We start from the raw sequence: 19,304 nt of genomic DNA, 5'->3' as shown, positions 1-19,304 counted from the left end.
GACTCCCTCATGTATTTTGGCATGTAAGATCCTCCTTAGGCTCTGACAAGCCGTGGTTGGGTGCCCCACAAATTGGTGGTAACGGCAGTACCTAGGATCATTTTTCTCTTCCCGGGTAGGAATTTTGTAAGGTCTGAGAGGCTTGATTGCACCATCAGCGATCATTGTGTCGAGGATAGCATGAAATTCTTCGTCTTTGCAAGGTAACGGCGGGTACGTCTCCCTATCCTTCCGCTTGCGTGAGTTGTAGTCACCCGATGACTTATCATCCACAGCCAACGTCTGATGCGTCTCCTTCTTCTCACTTCTCCAACTTCTCTGGCCAGCTGGTTTGACAGACATGCTCGTCTTTCTTACTGCTTCCAGCAGCCGAGAAAATTGACTGATGCCAATATTCTCCAAATAAACTCTGTAATCTGCAACGATATTGCTGATACAAATTTCGACCAGCGCCTCCTCGTCCTTCTCGTCATAACAGTCCAAGGCCAAGTCCCGGAACCTGCGCACGAAGCCCACAGGATCCTCCCCGTGTTTTTGGCGAGTGTTGTTGAGCTGAGTAGTAGTGACTCTTTCCTCGTGCTGGAAATATTTCTTGCAGAACCTGCTTGCCAAGTCTTCCCACGAGCGAATGGAGCCTGGTGCTAAAGTGGTGTACCATGTGTAAGCACGGTCAGTGAGGCTTTTTGAAAACTCTCGGAGCCGAAGATTATAATCGCCAGCATGTGGCCCCAGAGCGTCAATGAAGCGATTGACGTGCTCCTTTGGACTTCCTTTCCTTCCGTCAAAAAGAACAAAGCTTGGCGCCTCGTAGCCTTTAGGGTATGGCTGCTGGAGTAAGCTCGAGGGATATGGTGGCTGAGGGATGTACTTCCAATCTTCCTGACTTCGATTAAGCTCTCTTTCCAGCATGGCAACGACGTCCTCCTGAGTAACAAAAGATGGTCCTTTCCGTTCAGATCCTTTTCTGTTCGATTAATTAGAACAGAGAGAGACGTTGGGAGTAGAAGATGGGAAAATTCCAGTTCGCTTGACAAAGCTTGGTCTTGCTCTGGAATGGTCTGTGTTGCTGGGTAGAAGAAGCTCTGTTTTATAGGCGTTTGGAATCCTAATTTCGTCGATCATCCATTCCTACTTTTTCTTTCCCTTTCTCCAATTACTCCCTTTCTTGTGCAAAATCATTGACCAGAGCGCCTGAATCAATGGCTTCTTGTGGTTCCAAGGCTTCGTGCGGCTGAGCCTTTCCATGGGGGTAAGGCGCCACTTGCTTTCTCCCTTGGTTTTCAAATCAGAGCTTACAAAGGAAAACTGAGGACAGAGGAAGTTGTTTGTCCACTGGGTATTTCTCCTACACTTATGGATTTCCTATGGTCCTTGTTTTGATTTTGGGTTGACCACATGGGAGCTCTGGTATGGGTGGAGCTCGATGTTTGGATTTTCTAAGAGAGGCTGGGCTGGGCTTCGAGTACAGTTTTGAGCTTATTGGTATTTTCCCTTCCAGCGGCCCGCACGCTTTCGTCCAGCTGCTGGAAGTGGTTTTGCTCGTTCTTGGGCATTCTAACTATCATGGACTTCCCTAAATGCTACAGCAGCCCATGGGATGTTCTCCTAAGGCTTTGGACCCCATTCTTCTCTCTCATGCTAACCCATGTATTTGGGCCCGAGGAATGGGCCTGAGCTTTAGTGCTCCCAAGTAGCCTAAAGCTTTCATCCCTCGTCCCCTCAATGGGCCCTGTGAGTGCCCGTACCCATCCATGCCACAACCTTCTCAGCAAGCCCCGGGTGATTACGTGGCTTGGGCCCACTTGAGCTTGTAGCATGGCGTGATGGCATTGCATGTTTATCCGTTGTGCTTGTGCTTGAGTTTAATTGTGCTATAATAAGCCGAGCTCAAATTAAATAACACCGGATAGATTCATGAGCGTGAACTTATATAGCCGTTGCGTTTTTGGCATGCTTGCTTGGCGTGATGTGTGACCCGTGGCTCGCGTAGGCGTCCTACAATTCCCTATTATGCCCCGATCGAGTTTCTTTTGTAATTAATTATTTGCACCGGGCTGACAATAAGCTTGGGCCTAACCCCCTGGATTTTTGGGCCTCAACAAGAGGTAATCAGAACTTACGGCATACAAGCCTATTGATCTGTCAGTTGAACTTTCTATTCCCGAACTTACTTAAGCATCGGAGAGCCTTCGGCCGGTACCACACCGGTGCCCTAGGTCCTACCGTGCGTTTGCTTTTATTGCAGATCGCACAGTCTACCGAAGCATCAAGGCTACCGAAGACACAAATTTACTAAGTTGACCCTCAAAGCTAGGAAACCACTTTTTGGCGTCAACAATAGGTAAGAACTCTGGAGTGCTTTTCTTTAATAAGAACTCTGGCCGGTCTCCTTTCTCAGTGTCTCAGGCCCCTTTCTTTCATAAGACGCTCGATTGGTTTCAATATTTAATTCCAACTTGTTATCTCTGATTTTGGTTCAATTTGCGATGGATTTGGGGTTCAATTTTGACTCGGATAGGGTTTCTCTCTCAGATAAAGGGTTAGGGTATCCATGTGTGTTCAGATTTGTTCCGTTGGGTATCCATGTGAATCAAATCGTAATGCCTGAGTGAGGTTAATGCTCTAATTTGTTGAAGGTAAAAGCTCCAGCGTTATTGTTGAAAATGGTCTTTGTGTAGTTGTAACTTATTTTGTCTTTAGATTTAACATGGTATTCTTTGTTCCTTTAGCTAGTATTTATGTCACTGGATGATGGTTATTGTCCATTTGTTAAGGTTTTTGAATTTTTATTCTTGCAAATCTTATATGCAAGCATCTATTAATCAGGACCGAGCTGCAATCTTCATTCCCCTGTTATTTGGATGCTCTGATTGAGAGTGGTAGAGAGTGATTCTGCAGCCATATTTGTGACCAAGACTCTCAGACAAATAGCTTCTCCCGCAACTTTGCATCTGCAAACTCATCTCAAATCCCCGGACTCAAGCATGACCCTAATGGCACAATGTTTATTTCATCTGGGATACCAGACCTTGATAGTAATCTTCTATCACAAATATTTCTATGGAATTAGTTAAACTGATTTGGAGAGATTAAGATGGAAATGTTTTATCTTTTTGTTTGACTCATTTTTGCAGCTAATGCAAGGAAATGAAATTATCACACTCCTTTTTATTTATCTAACAATTATGTTTAAGTTATAACCTCTCTGATCTTAAAAACTCATATGAGATTGCCGCCAGTTTTTTTGCTAGTTTCATTCAGTTTTAATGGCTTCTTGTTGATTTCTTAAAAAATCTAAATTTGAGTCGTTAAGAGTTCTCATTAAAAACGCACTAGTTGGCTTGTAATGAAACTATTGATAAGGCATTTTAGATGGTCATGGTCATATGTATATTTTTTTATTTTTATCTACTTTTTCTCTTAAACTTGAGCTAGCTTTTGTCGTACATACCACATGGTGCCGTTACAAAGTAAAATGCAGATGTTAAGTTATACTTTTTGTTTTTTTAGTTTATACATCATCAACACCGTGCATTTGGATTTTCTCATCCATAGTTTTAGCTATTCTAATAATATTTTTGCAAACATGTTATTGTGAATGCAGTTACTATTTTGCTGAGAAGAAAATTCCTTCTATCCCTAAACCCTAAATACAATGGGAGTAAAACTACAGCAGTTCATATTTGATGCGTTTCCATACGCACCTTCAACTCCACTTTTTGAGGTGACTTCATTTCCCCCACTCCCCCCTCTCGTTTTTTTTTTTCCATTAATCTATAATTTACAATTAAGTTTTCAGACTGACCTGGGCTTCCTAAACCACAAAATTTACAACCCAAAAAATGTTTGAATATTTGTGCCATTTCCGGATTTTTTGTATGACATTTTCTGCAATATTGACTAAAGTATTGCATTACAAAATTTGCAACTAATGCCATCTTCACTAAAGTTGTTGTGCTGGTTTGCCGAAAGAAGTCTGAAGGTGGCGGGGGAAACTATAAATTTCATCATGGAAGCGAAAGTGTTTGGGTCGCCTCGTTCAACCCATATTTTACATGAAGACATTCTACAATTTAGTGAAATGTCAGAGATATCAGGCACATGCATAGTGATATACATGAGGTAATAGGCTACATTTAATAAAATATATATTTTCTGTAACAAACTAATTTTACAATGCACAGGTACTTACATGAGGTGCTGAAAATGTCAAACATGTTAAGTATGATTGGGTTTGTTGACCTTGCTGTAATTGGTGCTCTAAGGTGTGGAGACGTTAGTCAATGATCACGTGTCTTAGCAACTCGGTTTTCATCAGCACATCCTCCTGACCAGATTTTCTTACTTCCTTACAACTCCGGGTTAGTCTAAAATCCTATCTAAGAGGTTTATCTAATTACTTAGAAATAAAATAATGTGAAAAAGTGAATTGGTTGCCTTATGATGGATTTATTTCATATTCTACTACGTTGGCAGAAATCATTGGATGTTGACTATTGTTAATGTGGACAAAGAGACCATTTATTTCATGGATCCCCTAAATAGGATCATCATTGACGAGGACAAGTTGTAAACACGTATGTTTGTCAAAGTTATTTCTATTTAATTCGACTTCAATTGAAAGTTTTATGAAATTATTTTTTCTATTTAATCATTAAGTCTTATTTTTGATATCTTGTTACAGCGGAGTAAAACAAATTATTGTACATATACACAAAATCAAATTGATGAAGTATGGTGTGAGTGGGCAGATTGTGTGATGACCAATTCTGTGTAGCTCAGACCTCAAAGCGAACAAGGTTTTTTGGCTCAGAATAGTAGACAAGGTTATCAACCACTGTTTTGGTTTCTTTTGAACATGATTACGTGACAATCACTTTGATTGTCATTTTGTGAATGGTAGAATTTTCACATAGAATGTACAAAGTTTTAGATTCTGTGGTTGGTAGCTTTGGGATGTAAGTACTAAATTCAAAGATTTAGATTGCCTGTAGACCTCAAATTGTTGTAATTGAACAGGTTCGAATACTTTTCATATTGAAATATGAATACATCATTGTTCTGCCTATATTCGTTAATTTTGGAATGCAACAATATTAATTTTTTTATAAATCATATTCAGTACTGAAGGAATATCATTAACTACAATGGTTACCCATTCAAACCGCTGTAGAAATCCTCTTATTACAACGGTTAGAACCAATAGCCATTGTATAATAAGAAAATTTACAACGGTAATTCTGAAAACCGTTGTGCAAAATTATCAATAACCATTGTGGAAAGAACCATATTACAACGGTTATTGAACAAAACCGTTGTTGAAAGTGACATACAACAATGGTTAGCATAAAAACCGTTGTTAAAAGTTAAATTTTACAACGGTTATTTTGAACAACTGTTGTAGTAAGCGTAATACTACAACGGTTTTTCTCAACAACCGTTTTAGTAAGTCACTTTCAACATCGGTTTTGTTCAATAAACGTTGTTGAAAGGGTCATATTACAACGGTCGTTCTTGTATACATGTTTTATATGTGAGAATTGACAACGGTTTTTCTTAAAAACCGTTATTGAAAGTGACATATTACAACGGTTTTTTACCGTTGTCATAAAAAGGTAGAAAAGACGACACTCCTAACCTCAACGGTTTTAGAAGACTTTCAACAACGGCTAAAAACCGTTGTCTATTAACTTTATTGTAGTAGTGCAAGTTCGTACTCAGTTTGTGCCTTACATGGAGTGGTTGGTGTATTGCATAGTTTTAGCGATTGGATTTCACTCAAAACTCACCGAATGACTCCTCCCACCGTATTATGATGTTGCCCAAGTTTTGGGCTCGATCCGAAGTCAATAGGTGTAAGAAATTGGACAATTCAACACTACTACAATTATTCAAAAAGACAACGCTGAATTTACAATGGTTGGCACCAAAACCGTCGTAGTTGTTTCTTCCACAACGTTTATTCCGTAACCGTTGTTAAAGGGGGTTTTTAAGCGTTGTGGGTTAGGGTATGTGGTTTTATTTATTTATTTGACAACCTTCCACAACGGTTTTCGTTTCAACCGTTGTAATTGAAGCTGTAAAAAAAAAAACCACGGAGTGAACAGTGACTTAATATTTTTTCTTAAGCCTCGATAGTTGTCATTCTCTCTTATCTCTCTTCTATCTCTTGTCGCTGGCGTCTCCCTCTCTCCACAGTCTTGTTCTTCCCACCTCGTCTCCTTGCCTTCGCCACGGCCATAGACAGAGAGACTTCGTCTCTCGTGTCTCCCTCTCTCTCTCTCTCTCTCTCTCTCTCTCTCTCTCTCTCTCTCTCTCTCTCTCTTCTCTCTCTCTCTCTCTCCTTCTAGTTCAGAGAGATTTGGGTTTTAATTTTAGGGTTACTGATTTGGGGTTACTGATTTGGGTTTTAATCTAACCATTTGGGTGTTGGGTTGCGGTCGCTCTCCCTCGATCAACAAAGGGAAAGAAAAAAAATATTTAGGGTTTCAATTTATTTTGACACTGTTGTGATTTGGGTGTTAACCATCTCTCTTTGTTTCCTTTGCAAGTGCTTAGCTTTTCCATCTCTCTTGCCCTCTACAATTGTTGCGCTCACACTGAAGCATTGATAGGTAAGAACTCTGGAGTGCTTTTCTTTAATAAGAACTCTGGCCGGTCCCCTTTCTCAGTGTCTCAGGCCACTTTCTTTCATAAGACGCTCGATTGGTTTCAATATTTAAATCCAACTTGTTATCTCTGATTTTGGTTCAATTTGCGATGGATTTGGGGTTCAATTTTGACTCGGATAGGGTTTCTCTCTCAGATAAAGGGTTAGGGTATCCATGTGTGTTCAGATTTGTTCCGTTGGGTATCCATGTGAATCAAATCGTAATGCCTGAGTGAGGTTAATGCTCTAATTTATTGAAGGTAAAAGCTCCAGCGTTATTGTTGAAAATGGTCTTTATGTAGTGGTTGGTGTATTGCATAGTTTTAGCGGTTGGATTTCACTCAAAACTCAACGAACGAATCCCCCCATCAAATTATGATGTTGCCCAAGTTTTGGGCTTGATCCAAAATCAATTGGTGTAAGAAATTGGTCAATTCAAGTTCGTACTCAGTTTGTGTATTACATGGAGTGGTTGGTGTATTGCATAGTTTAAGCGATTGTGTAACAACCCGGTCCTAAATTAATAGTTAAATATTAATTTATTCAGGAAAATGACAATTTTACCCCAGGAATGATGAAATAATTAAAATAAGAGGAAATAAGTTTAAGTGAGAAAATAAGTTGAAATAAATAATACAGTAAAATAGTTTGAATTAATTAAAGTGTTTGAAAAGTAAAATATTATTTAATATTAAGAAAGGGCAAATAGGTTGTTTGTGCAAATAATCTCACGGGAGAATATTCGCTTCTGGATCCTTCAACCTTCGATCTTCCTTCTCTCTCCTTCTTGATTCCTGTAAAAAAGATTGGAGTAAATAGACTACACCCGGGGGGTGTTGGCCAAAGGCCCTCCGATGCCTAAGTTAGTTCGAGTGTTTGTAGGAAAACAATAGCTAAGCAAAGGGTACGGAGTTGTATGTATGGTGTGAACCGAGCGGCCGGAGCCGTTTGTGGTGGCCGGAGCCATGTGGAGAAAATAAGGAGAGTGGAGAGGGAGAGAGAGCTTCAGGTATTTTCTCGGGTATCAGGAGTAGGTTTAGATGTAGGGTTTTTGAAGTACCTTGAATGATGACTGAAGTCATCTATTTATAGGAGCCTCGGGGCTAGGGTTTCGTAGAGATTGAGTCGGACTTGATAATATCTGAATTATCTCGTTAATTATAAGATAATATCCTATAATTAGGATATTATCCCTTTGATATGATAATACTCGAATTCTTGATATTATCTCATTAATTATAAGATAATATCCCTTTATTATGATAATATCCCAATTAATGATATTATCTTTATTAATTATGAGATAATACCATATAATTAAGATATTATCCAAATTAATTAATTATCCCAATAAATGGTTTAATTAATTAATTTAAGGGATAATCTTCTTTTCCACATGGCGTGCTCTGATTGGAGACGAAAATATTTGCTCCCACAAATGCCCCCCATCTTCTGCATGGCGCTTGTGTGGCATATAGGAGATGAAATTATTTTTCGGACTCTCCAACTGTGTCTGGACTTTCTTCTGTGAGTTGGACTCCTTTTGCAGATTGGATTCCTAGTTGGAGTGGGCTTTTGACTGTTCTTGGAGTTGGATTCCTAGTAGGAATGAGCTTGCGATTCCTTCTTGAGCCGGGTTCTCCAACTTGTATAAATACAGGGCTTCTCTTCACTCTTTCCCACATCGCAAACTTAACTTCTTTACTTTCTAGCTTGAGAAAGATCTTAGAGAATTTGTACTGCTTGTCGAAGAGAGGAGTTGCCGTGCATCCCAAGGTAAGTCGAGCACGTATATTTTTTCTTCGTTTTCTCTTTTTCACTGTGAGGACCAGCTAGGTAGGACTAGGCTACGTCTCCCGAAGGACGCTTCCGGTCGTTGCCCTGCGTCTCCCTTAGGACGCTGCTTATGGACAACTGTCTGACTATCCTACCCCCCTTAGGAAACAGATAGGAACCTGGATACCTCCCTTAGGAAATTCCTGGCGCACCCTGTAGCCCCCTTAGGATGCTGCTTTGCGGGCTGCGTCTCCCGAAGGACGCTTCTGGTCGTCGCCCTGCGTCTCCCTTAGGACGCTTTTTATGGGCAACTGTTTGGTTATCCTGCCCCCCTTAGGAAATGGATAGGAACCTGGATATTTCCCGCAGGAGGCATGGTGACCTCCTTTTAAGAAATTCCTGGCGCTCCCTGCGTCTCCCTTAGGACGCTGCTTTGCGGGCTGCGTCTCCCGAAGGACGCTTCTGATCGTCGCCCTGCGTCTCCCTTAGGACGCTTTTTATGGGCAACTGTATGACTATCCTGCCCCCCTAAGGAAACGGATAGCAATCTGGATACTTCCCTTAGGAAATTCCTGGCGCACCCTGCATCTCCCTTAGGACGCTTCTTTGCGGGCTGCGTCTCCCGAAGGACGCTTTTGGTCGTCACCCTGTGTCTCCCTTACGACGCTGCTTATGGGCAACTGTCTTTTGTTGTGGCACATTCTGGAATTTGCAGTAGTTGCTTCTCTTCTTCATAAATGTGCAGGGCTCAGTCATCTACTTGTCGATGAATTGTGAGCCATTGTCGGTAACAGGTGATTGTGAGCAATGCCCCATATTCTACCTCGTTGTTTGAAGCAGGAAAGCCTAGTGTGATGGCTTGTTCCAACAAAGTTCCATCTGGGGTGATTATGACGACGCCTGCCCCCGCTCCTTTGTGATTTGACGCGCCGTCTACATGTAACTTCCATATGTCGTTAGGTAGGTTTGAATCAGTGGGGGAGGTATCGCCTGCTTTTTCCTTGCTTTTCATGACCGGCTTCTCTTCTTCGGCTGTTGGAGTAAACTCTACAACAAAACCTGCTAAATCCTGACTTTGTAGCAGTATGTACCTCTTTCGATGATGAAAGAGGTATTTGCCTTGTCGTCTTCATGCATCATGATTTGATTGTAGCCAGAGTAGGCGTCCATAAAGCTTAGCCATTGATTGCCGGAAGTTGAATCGACGAGCTGATCAATTCTTGGCAGTGGAAAGTTGTCTTTAGGGCATGCCTTATTGAGGTCGGTGTAGTCAACGCACACTCTCCACAATTCTTTATCTTTCTTTGCTACTAGAACAACATTCGCCAGCCATTCTGCGTAGGAGACTTCTTCAATGAAACCTGGGAGCTTGTCGATCTCGGCTTCAATGATGGCAACTCGCTCGAGGGCGAAGTTGTGTCTCTTCTGCGCTACAGGCTTGATTGCTGGGTTGACGTGTAGGAGATGGCAGATGATCTGGGGATCGATGCCTGGCATGTCGGATGGCAACTATGCGAATACGTCTTTGTTGTTCTGGAGGAAGGCTACAAGCTCTGCTTTTTCCTCCTGGCTTAGGCCCGAGCCGATCCGCGCTTTTCTCTCTGGCTTGTCAGGATCAAGGGGTACTAGCTCGACGTCCTCTTCGGGCTTCCATCCTTCTTCAGGAGAGACCTCTGGACGGATTCCCTCAACTTGGTCCTGATTCTTTGATTGCTATTGGGGAGTAGCTATTCCCTTTCCTTTTTGGTCTGCTCGGCTGTCAGGAACGAGATTTTCCTTCTCCTCTGGTTGCTCTACTCCCTTCATATCTGCCTAATTTACGAGGAGGAACTGTGTTTGCTTGCTTCTCTTCAGCCCTTGAGCTGAGCATTTCCTCGCCATTGCCTGATCACTATTGATCTGACTGATACCGCCCCCAGGGATAGGGTAGCGGATTTTTTGATGTGTAGCGGAGGTGATGGCGTTGATCTTGCTGATCCATGGTCTGCCCAAAATGCCATTGTAGGGTGAGACTTCGTCAATGACCATGAATGTTTGCTAGCTGATTACAGGTGGGGAGTAGACGTCGAGATCTATCGTGCCCACGGTAACCGTTGTTGCGCCATTGAAGCCGGTTAGTGACCTAGTAGATTTGTTAATCTTTGTCTCTGAGCCCATCTGCTGGATGACTACCAATTGTAGGATAACGGCCGCACTGCCCTCGTCTGCATGGATTCGATCGACCATGGCCTGAGCGATTTGAATGCTGATGACAAGGGCGTTGTTGTGTGGCAGATTGAGGCCGGTTAGATCTTTCTTTTGGAAGCCGATCACAGGATCGTCTTCTGCCAGTGGGAGACTAGTGGAGACCTGGGAGATCACAGTGGCCTGTTTGATCTTCCTCTTCTTTTCCTTGCTGGTCAGCCCAGGCTCCTCGGAGTCAGCTAGGATTATGTTAATCCTTATGACTTTTTGAGGTGGTTCCTTGGCGGCATCGCGGTCCTCGATTCGCTGGATGGCCTGCTTCGCGATGAATTCCGTGCAGTGACCTTCTCTTACGAGTTCTTCGAGGTGCGCTTTCCAAGCAAGGCATTTATTCGTATTGTGCCCGTGCGTCGCATGGAAGGCACAATTTTTTCTGGTATCCCTCTTATCCGGATCTCCTTTCAAGGGTGGCGGTCTTCGTACCCAAGGTTTATCCTTTACTTGGGCTAAGATTTGATGTATAGGGATTGAGAACTTGGTGTAGTTCTCCTTTGTCGTAGCGTCTGCTTGTGGGCGCGACCTATGTTTGTCTTTGTCCCTGCTGCTAAACCTGTTGCTTCTTTGGCCTACCCGCTTGGTCGATTGATCTTCCTGCTCAGTGGACTTCTTCACGGCGATTCGATCGTCATCCCAAAGCGCGTAGCGTTCCGCGGTCACGAAGACCTCTGCCAGAGTCTGGCTGGGAGTGATAGTCAGCTTGCGGTATAAGTCGTGCTCAGCTGGAAGACCTTTCTTGAATGCAGAGGACGCGATTCGGTCATCGCATCCTACGATGTTAGCCTTTTCTGCTTTAAATCTCTTGATGTAATCTCGAAGAGATTCGTTGGGCTTCTTGCGCAGGTTGTACAGGTGGTTAGGATTCTTCTTGATCGTCCGGTAAGAAGTGTACTCTTTGGTGAAGACATAAGCAAGCTCCTTGAAGCTGCTGATCGACCCGGAGGGCAAGGTATGGAACCAGTCCTGAGCTGCTCCTCGCAAAGTCATTGCAAACACCTTGCACATTAGCGCGTCTTCGGCTTTGTAGAGGATCATAAAGCTCTTGAAATGCTTCAGATGGATTTCTGGATCGGAATCTCCTTTGAAGCATGTGAAAGAGGGCGTTGAGAATCGTTTTGGAGGAGTAGCCTGCTCGATTTTGGCAGTGAAAGGTGAGGAATTTGCTCGGTCTATTTCCATGCGTAGTGTATCTTTGAAATTTCCACCAATCTTTAAGTCTTGAAGTCGGTTATTTACAAGCTTCTCAACGTCTTCCACACGCATGGCTAGTTGGTCACGTGGGTGTCCTTGGCGATTTGAACAACGCTGATTGACTTCTTCGTTGGTTTGCAAGGGTCGACCTTCTTGGCTACGCTGCTTAGATGGCGTGTTGGTGGATTGCACTTGCGAGGGATCCTCTGTAGCTTGGTAACAAGAATTGGATCTTCGTGAGCGGGCAGCGGAGCGCCTTTCTTCACGGTTCTCATTATGAGGGTTATCTGGTTGACCTCCCCGAGGGCCTAGCCTTTTGTGAACATTTTTCTATGAGCGAGCAGCAGAGCGCCTTTCTTCACGATCCTCATTACGATGGCCGTCAGGTTGACCTCCCTGGGAGCCTAGCCTTTCATGAACGCTTCCCTGCGGGCCTAGGCGAGCACGGATGCAAGGTTGTGGGCCTAGCCTTTCGCGCACATTGGTCCTTAAATTCAGTCCGGATGGGAGACTTCGTCTGCTCTGAGTGTGGCTCGCAGATGCTTGCGACATGTCGACAAGCTGACCACGTTGTTGTCCATCTCCTTGTCTGCTTACCCCTGCTTGACTTGCTTGGTGCCCATTGAACTGCATATCGGCGCGTTCGTTCATCCTTCTCTCTTCGCCCTGTGGTCCAAGGTCAAGGTTTTGAGCCAAATTTATTTGGTTGAGGAGTTGCCTCATCAAATTATTTTGGTCGTCCATTCTCTGAGTCAGCTGGTCAACCCTCATATTAAGGTATACTTGACTTCGTGGATCGGGAGGAGAGAAGTGTGTGGAGCCCAATTGCACACGGGCTAGGGCTTCATTAGAGATGTGAGCGGGAGCATGCGTCGAGCGTGGAGGCAATGGAGGGAACGACTGAAGTTGCTCCAAGATTGGGCCAAAGTCGGCGATGGTAGTGAGCCCACCTTGATGGGAGGTTCCATCATGCTTGGCGGCAATGCTATGAAGGTGGCTAGATCCGGCCATGGGGCCTTGAGATGGTATGACGACGGCTAGTGCGGTGGTCCCAGCTGCGGGTCCGGCAGGTGGCGCGGCAGTTTGTTGCGGGTTCATGGCGGCTAAAGGTGGTGGTGCCACCATGTCGATCACGGGATCATGGGAGGAGTAGCTTTGGGCCGTCACGGATTGAGCCATCGCGGCGGTCTTGCTCCTCGTGCGCTTGCTTCCAACCATGGTTGTTTGGAAGGCTTCGGTGGATTGGAAAATAGGAGGAACAAATTCCTTGAGCACGCGTTGAGTATAACTCGTGCTCTCAATGAAAGCACCAAATGTTTGTGCAAATAATCTCACTGGAGAATATTCGCTTCTGGATCCTTCAACCTTCAATCTTCCTTCTCTCTCCTTCTCGATTCCTATAAAAAAGATTGGAGTAAATAGACCACACCCGGGGGGTGTTGGCCAAAGGCCCTCCGATGCCTAAGTTAGTTCGAGTGTTTGTAGGAAAACAATAGCTAAGCAAAGGGTACGGAGTTGTATGTATGGTGTGACCTGGGTGGCCGGAGCCGTGTGTGGTGGCCGGAGCCATATGGAGAAAATAAGGAGAGTGGAGAGGGAGAGAGAGCTTCAGGTATTTTCTCGGGTATCAGGAGTAGGTTTAGATGTAGGGTTTTTGAAGTACCTTGAACGATGACTGAAGTCATCTATTTATAGGAGCCTTGGGGCTAGGGTTTCGTAGCCTCGGGGCTAGGGTTTCGTAGAGATTGAGTCGAACTTGATAATATCTGAATTATCTCGTTAATTATAAGATAATATCCTATAATTAGGATATTATCCCTTTGATAAGATAATACTTGAATTATTGATATTATCTCATTAATTATAAGATAATATCCCTTTATTATGATAATATCCCAATTAATGATATTATCTTTATTAGTTATGAGATAATACCATATAATTAAGATATTATCCAAATTAATTAATTATCCCAATAAATGGTTTAATTAATTAATTTAAGGGATAATCTTCTTTTCCACGTGGCGTGCTCTGATTGGAGACGAAAATATTTGCTCCCACATAGGTCATATTAAGGTTGGGAAGGAATTTGGAAATTTTAATTGGACCGTTACGTAGAGCACGTCGAAACGAGTCCGTAGACACGTATTGGACTCGAATCGGAGTTGTAACGAAGAAATGGCGATCAAAAGAAGTTCAATGGCATAACCGTAAATATTTCGAAGTTCAGTTTTTTTAAACCCGGAATTTCTGCAGTTTGGGGGGGGCTCGACCAGCCGACTTCAAGAGGGGATTTCTCCCAATTCTGGTGACCGTTTCAAGCATGATCAGTTCCAAACGAACCACCTCACTTTCCTCTTTGAATTCCAGCCCATCCCAGCCTCGATCCGCCGCTGTAATCGACGGAAACCACCACGGAACAGGGCGGTTTGGACAGATTTTGACGGCATTTCACGGAGCTCGTTCTCCCTCCTCCGGCCACCGTTTCATGCGAGTGAGGTATGCTTTCTCACCTAATTTTCATGATCTAGCTGATGGTTGGGTAGGAATCTATCAATTTTGAGCCTAGGTAGTTCGATTTTCGAAGTGGGTTTCAGCCGGTTTTGGGGTAGGTCTATGAAGAAAAGTGGTTCCAAATAGGGTGCTTTACCTAGGGTAGGAAGCTGGGTTTCCAGTTTTGAAGATTTCCGGTTGCCGGAATTTGATCAAGCCACCCACACGCTTCCGGCGCGTGTGGCGGTGCGTGGGCAGCATAGTGAAGTCACTTTCAAAACCTAAAAGGATCTCTTGGTCCTCACGAGCGCATAGGAATTCGCGGATATTAATTCGGATAACGTTTGAACCCCGAATGGATCTCGCATATTGTGCGATTTCCTGGTTCAATACGTTTGAACCGTTGGATTGTAGTGAATTTTATATAAGTTGATATAAATGAAGGGTTATGGTTTTCAAACCCACCACAAGGGTGCCCCCTAGTTACTTTGAAACAGTTTGGTTATTTTGATAATGTCCCACGAGTTTTGAGGACGCTTGAACTGTGTGGTGCGAGGAATGCAGCTCGGATTGAAGTGGTATCTCCGAGACCTGCGAGTATTGCGGCTCAGATTGAAGTGTTATCTCTGAGACATGCGAGGAATGCGGCTCGGATTGAAGTGGTATCTCCGAGACCTGCGAGGATTGCAGCTCAGATTGAAGAGTTATCTCTGAGACCTGCGAGGTTTGCGGCTCAGATTGAATAGTTATCTCTGAGACCTGCGAGGATGGAATTGACGGTATTAAAGGAATTGACGGATCAGAAATGGGGGTACACCTAGGTGGAGAGAATTTAAGCTTTGAAACGCTTTTAAAGTAAAAGTGAGGAACTTTATACAGTTACTATCATTTTCTTAATCGATATACTTATGTCACAAGAGAAAGACGGATATATATACATAATTAATTATTTATGAACCTTACATGAGTTCGATACCACGGTATTCGGAGCTTGTTTATTTTATTTTACTTTATTTTAATCCGTTTTGCTTTAATTTATCTCATTTTATTTTATTTAAGTTGTTTGTCTTGATCTTTTTATTATTAGATATGGTATTAAATAGCTCAAGTATTTTTAGCATACTTTGCCCCCTGAGTTTTTGAGATATCCGTACCGGGGGAGTGAGGATTGCGGATCAGGTTGACCAAATGTCTCCTGAGTCCAGCGAGGATTACAGGGCAGGACGTGTCACCAATGGTGTCACGAGGATTTAATAGTTATGACTTTCCAAGAATGATTACTTGAATCTAAATGCTTTTATTCCTTCATTTGAATATTGTTATTGCCATGTGAGCAATGCCAGTAAGCTGGGAACAGAAAGCTAAAAGGGAATAGAAGAGCTACGTGTGGCTTGATCCCTTAGTAAGGGTACATAGGCAGCCTTTTGTTACAATGTGCAGCCACGAGTTGGAGTCTTTGAGATTGTTAATGTATTATTGATATTTTGAGAGCTGAGATGAATTTTATTAGCTGAATGATTTATTTGATTTATTGAGGCCTGACGCCAGAATAATACGATGCTTGACTTTTGATATAATTTGATACATGCTGGCAATTGGGTTATATTCGTACATGCTTATTTGACAGGTGGAAGTTTTTGGGGAAATGTTCATTTTATAGGGGAGACTCCGCCGAATTTTCAGTAGAAGACGAGTTTGAAATTCTTTAGATTTGGTTTATAAGGGTATTTCGGTGGTTTGTTCCGGCACCCGCCAGGTGTCGGACACGCACAGGGTTCGGCTCGAATTCCAAAGTGGAATTTGGGTCGGGTCCTGTCAGATTGGATTTCACACAAAACACACCGAATGACTCTCCCACCATATTATCATGTTGCCCAAGTTTTGGGCTCGATCCGATGTCCATAGGCCATAGAGATTGGACAATTCAAGTTCGTACTCAGTTTGTGCCTTAAATGGAGTTGTTTTGATATTGCATAGTTAAAGAGATTGGATTTCACTCAAAACTCACAGAATGAGTCCACCCACCATATTATGATGTTGCCCAAGTTTTGGGCTCGATCCGAAATCAATAGGTGTAAGAAACAGGACAATTCAAGTTCGTTCTCAATTTGTGCCTTACATGGAGTGGTTGGTGTATTGCATACTTTTAGCGATTTGATTTCACTCAAAACTCACCGAATGAATCCTCCCACCATATTATGATGTTGACCAAGTTTTGGGCTCGATCCAAAATCAATAGGTGTAAGAAATTGCACAATTCAAGTTCGTACTCAGTTTGTGCCTTACATAGAGTGGTTGGTGTATTGCATAGTTTTAATCACTGGATTTCACTCAAAACTCACCGAATGACTCCTCCCACCATATTATGATGTTGCCCAAGTTTTGGGCTCGATCCGGTATCCATAGGCCCTAGAAATTGGATAATTCAAGTTCGTACTCAATTTGTGCCTTAAATGAAGTGGTTGCTGTATTGCATAGTTTTAGCGATTGGATTTCACTCAAAATTCACCGAACGACTCCTCCCACCATATTATGATGTTGCCCAAGTTTTGGGCTCGATATGATATCCATCAGCCATAGAAATTGGACAATTCCAATTCGTACTCAGTTTGTGCCTTACATGGAGTGGTTGGTGTATTGCATAGTTTTTGCGATTGGATTTCACTAAAAACTCACCAATCGACTCCTCCCACCATATTATCATGTTGCCCATGTTTTGGGCTCGATCCGATATCCATAGGCCATAGAAATTGGACAATTCAAGTTCGTACTCAGTTGGTGCCATACATGGAGTGGTTGGTGTATTGCATAGCTTTAGCGGTTGGATTTATCTCAAAACTCACCGAATGACTCCACCTACCTTATTATGACGTTGCCCAAGTTTTGGGCTCGATCCGATATCTACAGGCCACAGAAATTGGACAATTCAAGTTCATACTCTGTTTTTCCCTTACATGGAGTGGTTGGTGTATTGCATAGTTTTAGGGATTGGATATCACTGAAAATTAACCAAATGACTCCTCCAACCATATTATGATGTTGCCTAAGTTTTGGGCTCAATCCGAAATCAATAGGTATAAGAAATTGGACAATTCAATTTCATACTCAGTTTGTGCCTTACACGGAGTGGTTTGTGTGTTGCATAATTTTAGCGATTGGATTTCATTCAAAACTCGCCGAATGACTCCTCCCACCATATTATGATGTTGCAAAGGTTTTGGGTTCGATCCGATATCCATAGGCCATAGAAATTGGACAATTCAAGTTCGTACTTAGTTTGTGCCCTACATGGAGTGGTTAGTGTATTGCACAGTTTTAGCGATTGGATTTCTCTCAAAACCCACCAAATGAATCCTCCTACCATATTATAACGTAGCCCAAGTTTTGGCCTCGATCCGAAATCAATTGATGTAAGAATTGGACAATTCAAGTTCGTACTCAGTTTGTGCCTTACATGGAGTGGTTGGTGTATTGCATAGTTGAAGCGATTGGATTTCAAACAACACACACAGAATGATTCCTCCCACCATATTATGATGTTGCCCAAGTTTTGGGCTCGATCCGATGTCCATAGGCCGTACAAATTGGATAATTCAAGTTCATACTAAGTTTTGTTCCTTACATGGAGTGGTTGGTGTATTGCATAGTTTTAGTGATTCGATTTCACCCAAAACCCACCAAATGAATCCTCCTACCATATTATGATGTTGCCCAAGTTTTGGGCTCGATACGACATCAATTGGTGTAAGAAATTGGACAATACAAATTCATACTCAGCTTGGGCCTTAAATGGAGTGCTTGGTGTATTGCATAGTTTTTGCGATTGGATTTATCTCAAAACTCACCAAATGACTCCTCCCACCTTATTATGTTGTTGCCCAAATTTTGGGCTCAATCCGATATCCATAGGTGTAGGAAATTGGACAATTCAAGTTCGTAGTCAGTTTGTGCCTTACATGGAGCGGTTAGTGTATTGCATAGTTTTAGCGATTGGATTTCACTAAAAACTCACCGAATGACTCCTCCCACCTTATTAAGATGTTCCCCAAGTTTTGGGCTCGATCCGATATCCGTAGGCCATGGAAATTGGAAAATTCATTCTCGTCCTCAGTTTGTGCCTTACATGGGGTGGTTGGTGTATTGCATAGCTTTTGCAATTAGATTTCACTCAAAACTCACCGAATCACTCCTCCCACCATATTGTGATGTTGCCCAAGTTTTGGGCTCGATCCGAAATCAATAGGTGTAAGAAATTGGAGAAATCAAGTTCGTACTTAGTTTGAGCCTTAAATGTAGTGGTTGGTGTTTTGCATAGGTTTAGCAATTGGATTTCACACAAAACACACCGAATGACTCCAACCATCATATTACGATGCTGCCCTAGTTTTGGGCTTGATTCGATATCCATAGGCCATAGAAATTGGACAATTCAAGTTCGTACTAAGTTTGTGCCTTACATGGAATGGTTAGTGTATTGCATAGTTTTAGCGATTGGATTTCACTAAAAACTCACTGATTGACTCCACCCACCATATTATGTTGTTGCCCAGGTTTTGAGATCGATCCGAAATCAATAGGTGTAAGAAATTGGACAATTCAAGTTCGTACTCAGTGTGTGCCTTCAATGGAGTCGTTGGTGTGTTGCGTAGTTTTAGCAATTGGATTTCACTCAAAACTTACCGAATGACTCCTCCCACCATATTATGATGTTCCCCTAGTTTTGGGCTCGATCCGATATTCATAGGCCATAGAAATTGAACATTTCAAGTTCGTACTCAATTTGTGCCTTACGTGGAGTGGTTGGTGTATTGCAAAGGTTTAGGTATTGGATTTCACTCAAAACTCACCGAATGACTCCTCCCACTATATTATGTTGTTGACCAAGTTTTGGGTTCGATCCGATATCCATAGGCCATAGAAATTGGACAATTCATTCTTGTATTCAGTTTGTGCC

Source organism: Prunus avium, chromosome 7 (assembly GCF_965620075.1).
Source record: "Prunus avium chromosome 7, drPruAviu1.hap1.1, whole genome shotgun sequence".
Lineage (NCBI taxonomy): Eukaryota > Viridiplantae > Streptophyta > Magnoliopsida > Rosales > Rosaceae > Prunus > Prunus avium.
Note: the sequence above shows the minus strand (reverse complement) of the source record.